Below are 9947 nucleotides of genomic sequence, written 5' to 3'. Positions count from 1 at the left end.
AATAAAAGTTAAATAAAAAATTTTTCAAAAGAAAAAAAAATACAAGTTTGAAATATCAGTCAACGGTCCTAAAATGACATATATAGTAAATGAGAGATTAAAATAAAATTTGATCATAACCAGTGAGAGTTCAACCCTTCATTACAAAGAAAAGACAATGATAATATGTTGGAAAGTGAATAGAATTTACCTGTTTGAAAAAGAAAGAGTATCCACAGCCCAAAGGAGGTCAGTTACTCCACAGATTTTAACACGCTAAAACTACTTAAACATATAATTTCTTCCAAATTTAGTTTGTGGTTTTGGTACAAGTCAATAAACACATGAATGGTTTTGGATGAGACTATGACAAAAATTCTAAAATTCTTCTGGAAGAACAAACAAAATAAAAATTACTAAAAAGTTCAAAGTAAGAAAGTGCTTGTTAGGCTATGACTGAACAATTTATTTGCAGTGACATCTCAGTAACTGAACTATAATGATGGACTTTTCTCAGAAAACAGATTAACAAGACAGGAGAGGTAGGCCTAACACAGTAATCTGGCACAAAAAAAAAAAAAATGGGAAAACTGGGAACTCTAGAGTGAGGAATAAGCCAGTTACTACAGAAGAACATGGGAGGAGGGAAAAGGGAATAGCGATACAGTAGATCTGATAGGAAAAAAATTCAGAAAAGGGGACTCCTTTAGGGAAGGGGGAGAGAATTAAATACAGAAACTGGAGGGAGTGGGGTTAAATAACATTATGGATTGCTGAAAAAATCCACAAGGAATCATACCGTTAACTGTTTACAAAACAAACGTATAATGCATATAATGTATTAATGTACATGTATAGTTTTAGTAAACTTTTCTAATTTGTATTGATGACACATTTTCTAAGTGCCAAAGACCACCTAAGAAAAACCCTAATACAAGGCATAAGAAGCCTTTTTTTAGAGTTGTTGACCAGGGATGTCTAAGAAACTCCAAAAACAAACAGCAATGTTTTGTTGCCCTTGTTTACCTCCCAGAGGTAGAATATAAATCCCTATTGTAAAGACAACAACTGTTTCTATTTGTAAATATATATGTATATACAAACACACGTGTGTGTGTGTGTGTGTGTGTGTGTGTCTGTAACAATTGATGAAAAAGAGGTCATGAATTTGAAGGACATCAAAGAGTACTGTACAGGATGGTTTGGAGGAAAGAAAGAGAAGAGAGAAATGTAATTAAAATACATTTTTTGTTTTCCTTGTGTAACAAGCTGAAAATTTTGAATGTCAACCTCAAAAATTAAAAAAAGGAAAATATAAAGGTCAGTGGTATTATCAATTTTGAAATAACTTGAATATGGAAGTGATAATAATGGTTGTTCACTTGACAAATAATTTTAAATATTCAGTCTATGAAACAAAATTAATTCTTTGTATTTCAGTGCCAAAGCAAATAGGGAAACCAACTACAAAAGCACCGCCACAAACAAATCAATTAAACAAAAAATATATAGCCAGAAAAACATAGGCAAAATTTGTCATAGTAGAAACAGAATATAACTTTAATATTCAAATAGTGGAAAACCTTGTAATGGGGAAAAATAAAGTATACTGGTTAGTAATAAAAAGGTTTTTCTCCAAATAACAAAAAAGGGAAGAAAGTAATAAAATATTTTTTGGAACAATGACGTATTTTTCTTGCTGTAAGAAAAAAGGTCATCTTGGAATACAGCCTAGACTGTGTAACTTTTCAGAAAAGAACAATACAGGGATAAACAGTAGTACAAGGAGGCAAAATGGTAATAGAAATAGTAACTAATACAATGATAATTAAAAGTTGATTTTGTTTTTCTTTGTGAAACAAGATAAAATTTAATGTAAGTTATTTTTTACAATTTATTTACTTTCTTCCCCAGCTGTAACCTCCTCCCTCATTTCCTCCCAGTCCTACTTTCCTTCCCTCTTCCTCTCCTATCCCTCTTCCCTAGTTCACTGATAATGGAGGTCCTCCTACCTTACTGTCTGACCCTAGCCTATCAGGTACCATCAAGACTATCTGGATCTTCTTCCTCTGTGGGCTGGCTAGGTCGCCCTGCCAGGGAGAAGGAATCAAGGAGCATCCAACAGAGCTCATATCAGAGACTATCTCTTCTCCCTTTACTGGGGAACCCACATGGAGACTGAGCTGTCTATTGGCTACATCTAATCAGGAGGTCTAGGTCCTCTCTATGCATGATCTTTGGTTAGTGCATTAGTCTTGGTAGGCCTCACTGGGCCCAGTTGTTTTGGCTTTGTTGGTTCCTTGTGTGGCTTCTATCCCCTCCGGATCCTTCTATCTTCTCCTTTTTCCACGAGACTTCCTGTGCTCTGTCCAAAGTTTGGCTGTGAGTCTCTGCATCTGCTTTGATCCCCTGCTGGGTGGAGTCTGAAATTTTTAAAGTGTTAAAATCTTAATATTGTCCAGAAGACACTAAAGAAAAAAGTGTTACAATACTTTAGTAGACAACTAAATGAAACACCAAAAAGGAAAAGCTTGCATCTTTTTAACCAAATATTCTTTTCAGAATCCTGCAGAGATATCTATGTCTCAAGTTCCATTCCACTTTTTTCAGTTCCAAGAGTCTATAATCTCTCTAATAAAAATCTTTCTTGTTGGTATCTCTGTTCTCATTTATTATCCATCTCACATTTCTAATGCCGTGCCTACATTTCATCTCTGATCATGTCTTTCTTTATCTTCAATTCACTATGACCAGTCAAATTATCTATCTGTTCTGATATAGTGCATTATATGACAAATATCATTACTATAGTTTTACAGCAAAAAGTTACTCAAGAGTCTGAGTAGACCTATAAGATATGATAAACATAATGAAATCTATACACCTAAAAAAGATAATCAATTTAGCGGACATGGGGTAAGATGATCAATCCTCGTTTAGAAAGACAGATGGGATGTGCATTGAACGTATGACAGGAGACTACTGAGCGCATCTGAAAGACTCTAACTAGCAGTGTTTTCAAAGCAAAGACTCATGACCAAACCTTTGGCAGAGTACAGGGAATCATAAGAAAGAAGGGGAGTTAGTCTGATGGGGAAAGGATAGGAGCTCCACAAGGACCAAATATATGTGGGCACAGGGTCTTTTCTGAGACTGACATTCAACCAAGGACCATGTATGGATATAACCTAGAACCTCCACTAGGTAGATGTAGCCTGTCGTAGCTCAGTAACCAATTGGTTTCCCAAAGTGAGGGGAACAAAGGCTATTTCTAACAGGAACTCAATGACTGGCTCTTTGGCCTCCCCACCCCCGAAGGGAGGAGCAGTCCTGTTAGTCCTGAAGATACCTGATAAAACAGGATCAGATGAAAGGGGAGGAGGTCCCCCCCTATCAGTGGACTTGGAAAGGGGCACGGTGGAGATGAGGGAGGGAGGGAGGGACTGGGAGGGAATGAGGGATCGGGACACGGCTGGGATACAGAGTTAATAAAATGTAACTGATAAGAAAAAAAAAATAAAATTAAAAAAAAAAGAGTATGAAAAAAAAAAGAGTCTGAGTAGACGAGTCTTGTAACTTGTCCCCATATGCCATTCAAAGAGATGAGTGGTGATCATAAATAAATGATAACACCGTATTGCTGATGAAACCACTCATTTTATATAGAACAAAGAGAAACAAAACTCTAACTTACCCGGAAACTCTTTATGCTGCCTCTCTTACACAGGGCCTGAAGAGGTCATTAAAGCTCATGAAGGAAAAAAAAAAAGTCATTGATTTCCCAAGGACTGGATCATGCATTCAACAGTACCATCCAGGCTATATGTGCCTACTTGTACTATATACTGGCCAAAAGCTCATGGAGATGCGGTGAACCTACTAGTATTTTTCTGTGATCATGCTGCCTGTATTCTATATATTTTTGTTTATATCTATATATTTGTGCTGCTGTCAATATTCGTCAAAGAAGCTTCTTCTGTAGTGAGTAGTGGTTAATAAAGAGACCCATGTTTGTTGAATGCACTGGCTATCAATAACTCAGGCTGAAAGGGTGAAGAACAATAGAGGGAGCTGGAGGAAGGTGGTGAGAAACCTATTCCTCATACCTGGCCCCTTGGCTGTAATGGCTAGATAATGCCAGAAAAACCCAGGCTCAGAGGTCAAGTGAAGGACTTACACATAGTTTCTGAATTATGCTCTTAGTCAAGTCTGAACAATGACAAACCAGAAAAAAAAAAAAAAAAGGTTTTCTTTAACACAGAGATACATGAAAGGCTAGAAGGAGCTTTAGAGAAGATGGAGCAGCTGTGTGGGTGAGTGGGTGGGTAGCAGCAACATCTGAAATTGCTCGATAACAATGTCTTGTTTTCTTTTTCTCTCTGCTCAGCTGATTCTCCAAATGAGCCTCTGAAGAAGAGGCCCTTGTCTTAGCGCCTGCTTGATCTCGTAGCTGAGCCATCCAGGTACATGAGACAAAGGGAGAGACAGGATAAGTAATGGAAAGTCAGTCATCTCATATTACATGTGAAAACCAAATTAATAAGTACTATAGACCCAAACGACAAATATAAATTGGTAATACTCTGAGAAATTAAATAAAAACAATAGAAAAGGTTTGTGGCCTTGTTGCATGAAATCTTTTAGGGCAACAAACAAGCAAACAAAAATGAATGTGAACTATAAAACAAACCAACAATGGTAACACAGAAGAATGTACATCACAAAAACTGAAAGCTGGATCTTTGAAAGACACTGATAGGAAAATGAAAATATAAGACGTGTGAATGTAGTGTGCGTGTGTGTGTGTGTGTGTGTGTGTGTTTCTGTGAGACAAAATACTTGCATCCTGCAAACAAAGAGCACCTGCAAATGTAGCAGATGAGTTAATTTTTAAAATTTAGGAAAATAATTGATTAAATACTTCATTAATTAAATTCACAGCAGGATATCAGTAGACATTCTCCCCCAAGGCTACAATTATAATGACCAAAACAACAAGCACTAGGAAGAAACTGTAAAAAACCTGTTACAAAGCCATTGCTAATACAGAAGATACTACTTTCAAATACTGCCAGTTTGTTTTCTTTTCATAAAGTTAAGCATATTCTTCAAATACTATGGCACAATCCTAGACTCCTGTACTCACACCAGGAACACTAAAACTGTGATTATGTAACATAAGCTCCAAGCATTTCAGAGTTACACTAGGTTCCCAAGAGTCTATGACATGTTTTAACAGTAACATGGACTTACTCAGCATTAACTCTGCCCCATGTTAAAGCTTGGAACTTGATAATAGCCCACTTGAAACTGAGGCTAAGGATGTCCAATAATAAATCACACCTTTTATCAGTTATTTCTGTGATTGTGGAAATTCATGACCTTGACTTCTATTCAAGGTGAATATTAAAGTGGAAAAAGTAATTTTTAATAACTTGCATCAACCCTACTCCTCCAGCCCTCGAGAACAGAAGATGGGGGTAACAGTGGAACTACTGTTATCACAATGATAAAAGGTAAAGAATGTTGGTGAGGGTATGGAAAGGGGAATTATTGCACTCTGATGATAAACTAGTGCAACTATTATAGAATACAGTATAGGGGTTCCTTGTATAAACAAAAGTATAATTATTATAAGACACAGTCACCCAACCAGAGCATCTATACTATGAACAGTTTGACAAAGACAGCTTTGCTTATTGCAGCATTATTTACATTCATTTTGAAATTAGTTAAATCAGGGCCACAGTTGTAGGCAGTGGTAGAACACATGCCTTGCAAGTGTACAGCCTGGTGTTTGATTTCTAATACCACACAGAAAAAAAGGAAAGAAGTAGGAAAAGAGAGAAAAACAAATATAAGGTTGGGGAAGATCCTTTCCTAGTCTGTAGGCTGTTGTTTTGTTCTGATGACAGTGTCCTTTGCTTTACAGAAGCTTTTCAGTTTCATGAGGTCCCATTTATTGATTGTTGCTCTTAGAGCCTGTGCTGTTGGTGTTCTGTTCAGGAAGTTGTCTCCTGTGCCAATGAGTTCTAGGCTCTTCCCCACTTTTTCTTCTACCTGATTTAGTGTCTGGTTTTATGTTGAGGTCTTTGATCCACTTGGACTTTGGTTTTATGCAGGGTGATAAATGTGGTTCTATTTTCAGTTTTCAGCATGTAGATATCCAGTTGGACCAGTACCATTTTTTGAAAATGGTGTCTTTTTTCCATTGTATGGTTTTGTATTCTTTGTAAAAAATCAAGTATTCATAGGTGTTTGGGTTTATTTCTGGGTCTTCTATTTGGTTCCCTTGATCCACCTTTCTGTTTCTATGCCAATACCATACAGTTTTTATTACTATTGCTCTGTAGTACAGTTTGAGTTCAGGGATGGAGATACCTCCAGACGATCTGTTGGTGTACAGGATCATTTTGGCAATTCCGTTTTTTTGTTTGTTTGTTTGTTTGTTTCTCCATATGAAGTTGAGAATTTTTCTTTCAAGGTGTGTCAAGAATTGTGTTGGTATTTTGATGGGAATTGCATTGAATCTGTAGAATGCTTTTGGAAGAATGGCCATTTTCTCTATGTTAATCATACTGATCCATTAGCATGGGGAATCTTTCCATCTTCTGATATCTTCTTCAATCTTATCCAGAATATATAAAGAACTAAAAACATTAAAAAGCAATAAATCAGCAATCCAGTTAAAAATTGGGGTAGAGCTAAACAGAGAATTCTTTGTAGAGAAATATAGAATGTCAGAAAAACACTTGAAGAGATGATCAAAGTCCTTAGCCATCAGAGAGATGCAAATCAAAACGACCCTGAGATTTCACCTGACACCCATCAGAAGGGCTAAGATAAAAAACTCAAGTGACAACACATGCTGGAGAGGTTGTGGAGAAAGGGGAACCTGCCTCCATTGCTGGTGGGAATGTAAACTTGTACAACCACTTTGGAAATCGATCTGGTGCCTTCTCAGATAACTAGGAATAGTGCTTCCTCAAGATCCAGCTATACCATTCCTAGGCATATCCAAAGATGCTCAAGTATACAACAAGGATACTTGCTAAACCATGTTTGTAGCAGCTTTATTCGTAATAGCCAGAACCTGGAAGCAACCCAGATGTTCATCAATGGAGGAATGGATTGTGGTACTTTTATGCAATAAAATACTATTCAGCAATTAAAAACAAGGAAATCATGAAATTTGCAGGCAAATGGTGGGATCTAGAAAAGATCATCCTGAGTGAGGTACCCCAGAAGCAGAATGACACACACAGTATATACTCACTTATAAGTGGGTACTAGACCTATAAGATAGGATAAACATACTAAAATTTGTACACCTAAAGAAGATAAGAAAGAGGACCCGGGGTAAGATGATCAATCTTCATTTAGAAAGACAAATGGGATGGACATTGGAAAAAAAACAAGTAACAAGACAGGAGCCTACTACAGAGGGCCTCTGAAAGACTCTACCTAGTAGTGGTATTAAAACAGAGACTCATAACTCATAACCAAACCTTTGGCAGAGTGCAGGGAATCATATGAAAGAAGGGGGAGTCAGTATGACCTGGAGAGAAAAGGAGCTTCACAAGGACCTAATATATCTGAGCACAGGGGTCTTTTATAAGACTGTATTTCCAACCAAGGACCACATATGGATATAACCTAAAACCTCTTCACATGTAGCCCGTGTTAGCTCAATAACCAAGTGGGTTACCCTAGTAAGGGGAACAGGGACTATTTTTGACATGAACTCAGTGGCTGGCTCTTTGACCTCCCTCCTCCCCCCAAGGGAGAAGCAGCCTTGCTAGGCCACAGAGGTGGACATTGCAACCAGTCCTGAAGAAAACTGATAAGCTAGGGTCAGATGGAAGACCTCCCTATCTGTGTACTTGGAAAGGGGCAGGGAAGAAATGAGGGAGGGTGGGTAGGATTAGGAGGGTATGAGGGAGTGGGCTACAGCTGGAATACAAAGTTAATAAACTGTAACTAGTATTTAAAAAATAAAAAATAATTAAAAAGTATACAAAAAGAAAGAAAAACAAAAACTGCTATTTTTCAAGCTACAAAAATATCTGTAACAATCCCTAGATATAAGGAAAAGTTTAAACATGAGAGACATCAGGATTTCTTGCTTATTTGCTGGGGTTAAAACCTGGAAAATTCTAAACTGTGCTTCTAAATTGTGCTTCTAGCAACAAGAGGTAAGCCACGGGTCCTCTTTATCAGCATTTTTTACAGCCTGAGGAAGTCTTTCTGTATTTACAATGCTAAATTAAGACCCCAAAACATAGGAAAAGACAGAAATCCATACCCCAACTGGGGATCTTCGCATTTCTTCAGCCTGGAGATAGTACTGTCATTTCTTAAACACTAATCAGAGAAAACAAAATGTACCCATAGGAAAGCTCTGAAAAAATAAAAATATTTCTGTAAGGCAGATGGTCTATTCTCCAAACTAGTTTTGTTTTTCTCTCTTTAATCTTCAAGTTCTTCGCTTTGAATGTAACAACTTGGAAGGCAGAAAATTCAGAAAACATAACTTTTTATACTATTTTTATTTTCTGTAATTTAATTCCTTTCATATTTTTTCAGCTTAGAAACTTAGATGGGGATTTGTATAACTGTGACATATTATGTCTCATTTGTATTTGGAAGTATACAAAAGGAATTCAAGTGTGAATTGAAAGTGTTGTATTAAAAATTTGTTCTTTAAACCTTCATGCCTTTAATTTTTCCCTAATTCCTTTCAGTTCTCAAACACATAAAAAGAGGAGAAAACATTCTCATCAATAGTTCAGAACTTTGGAAAAGCTGAGACTGTCAATTACTATAAGACTTATAAGAGATTATTTTCTAGTTTATTTTTATTTATATTTTAACTTCTATTTTGTTTCTGTTTATGTTAAAACTATTACCAAATATTTACTGCTTTATTTTTCACTACATGTTAATACTTTTTAAGAGTTTTTGTTCAACTAAACAGAGAGAAACTTAAATCAATCCCACTGAAATCAGGACAAGACAAGGCTGCAAACTCTCTCTGTATCTCTTCAACATAGTACTTGAAGTCCTAGCTAAAACAATAAGACAACTAAAGGAGATCAAGGGTATACAAATCTAAAAGGAAAAAGTCAAAGTATCATTATTTGCAGATGATATGATAGTATACATGAACAACCTCAAAAAATTCAACCAGAGAACTTCAGTTGATAAACACCTTCAGCAAAGTGGTTGCATACAAAATTAACTCAAAAAATCAGTAGCCTTTCTGTATACCAAAGACAAAAGGACCAAGAAAGAAATTAGGGAAACAACACCCTTCAAAATAGCCACTAATAACATAAAGTATCTTGGTGTGACTCTAACCAAACAAGTGAAAGACATGTTTGAAAAAAAAAAAAACTTCAAGTCTCTGAAAAAAGAAATTGAAGAAGATATCAGAAGAGGGAAAGATCCCCCGTGCTAATGGATCGGTATGATTAATATAGTGAAAATGGCCATTCTGGCAAAAGCAATCTACAGATTCAATGCAATTCCCATCAAAATACCAACACAATTCTTGACAGACATTGAAAGAATAATTCTCAACTTGATATGGAAAACAACAACAACCCAGAATTGTTAAAAGGGTCCTGTACAACAACAGATCATCTGGAGGTATCTCCATCCCTGAAATCAAGCTATACCACAGAGCAATATTAATAAAAACTGCATGGTATTGGCATAGAGATAGAATGGTGGATCAATGAAATTAAATATAAGGCCCAGAAATAAACCCACACACCTATGCATACTTGATTTTTGACAAAGAAGCCAAAACCAGATAATGGAAAAAAGACAGCATCTTCAACAAATGGTGCTGGTTTAACTGGATGTCTACATGTAGAAAATGCAAATAGATCTATATTTATCACACTGCACAAAACCAAAGTCCAAGTGGATCAAAGACCTCAACATAAAACCAGACACACTAA

Source organism: Meriones unguiculatus, chromosome 14, assembly GCF_030254825.1.
Source record: "Meriones unguiculatus strain TT.TT164.6M chromosome 14, Bangor_MerUng_6.1, whole genome shotgun sequence".
Lineage (NCBI taxonomy): Eukaryota > Metazoa > Chordata > Mammalia > Rodentia > Muridae > Meriones > Meriones unguiculatus.
The sequence above is the reverse complement of the archived record's forward strand: the minus strand, read 5'-3'. Positions refer to the sequence as shown.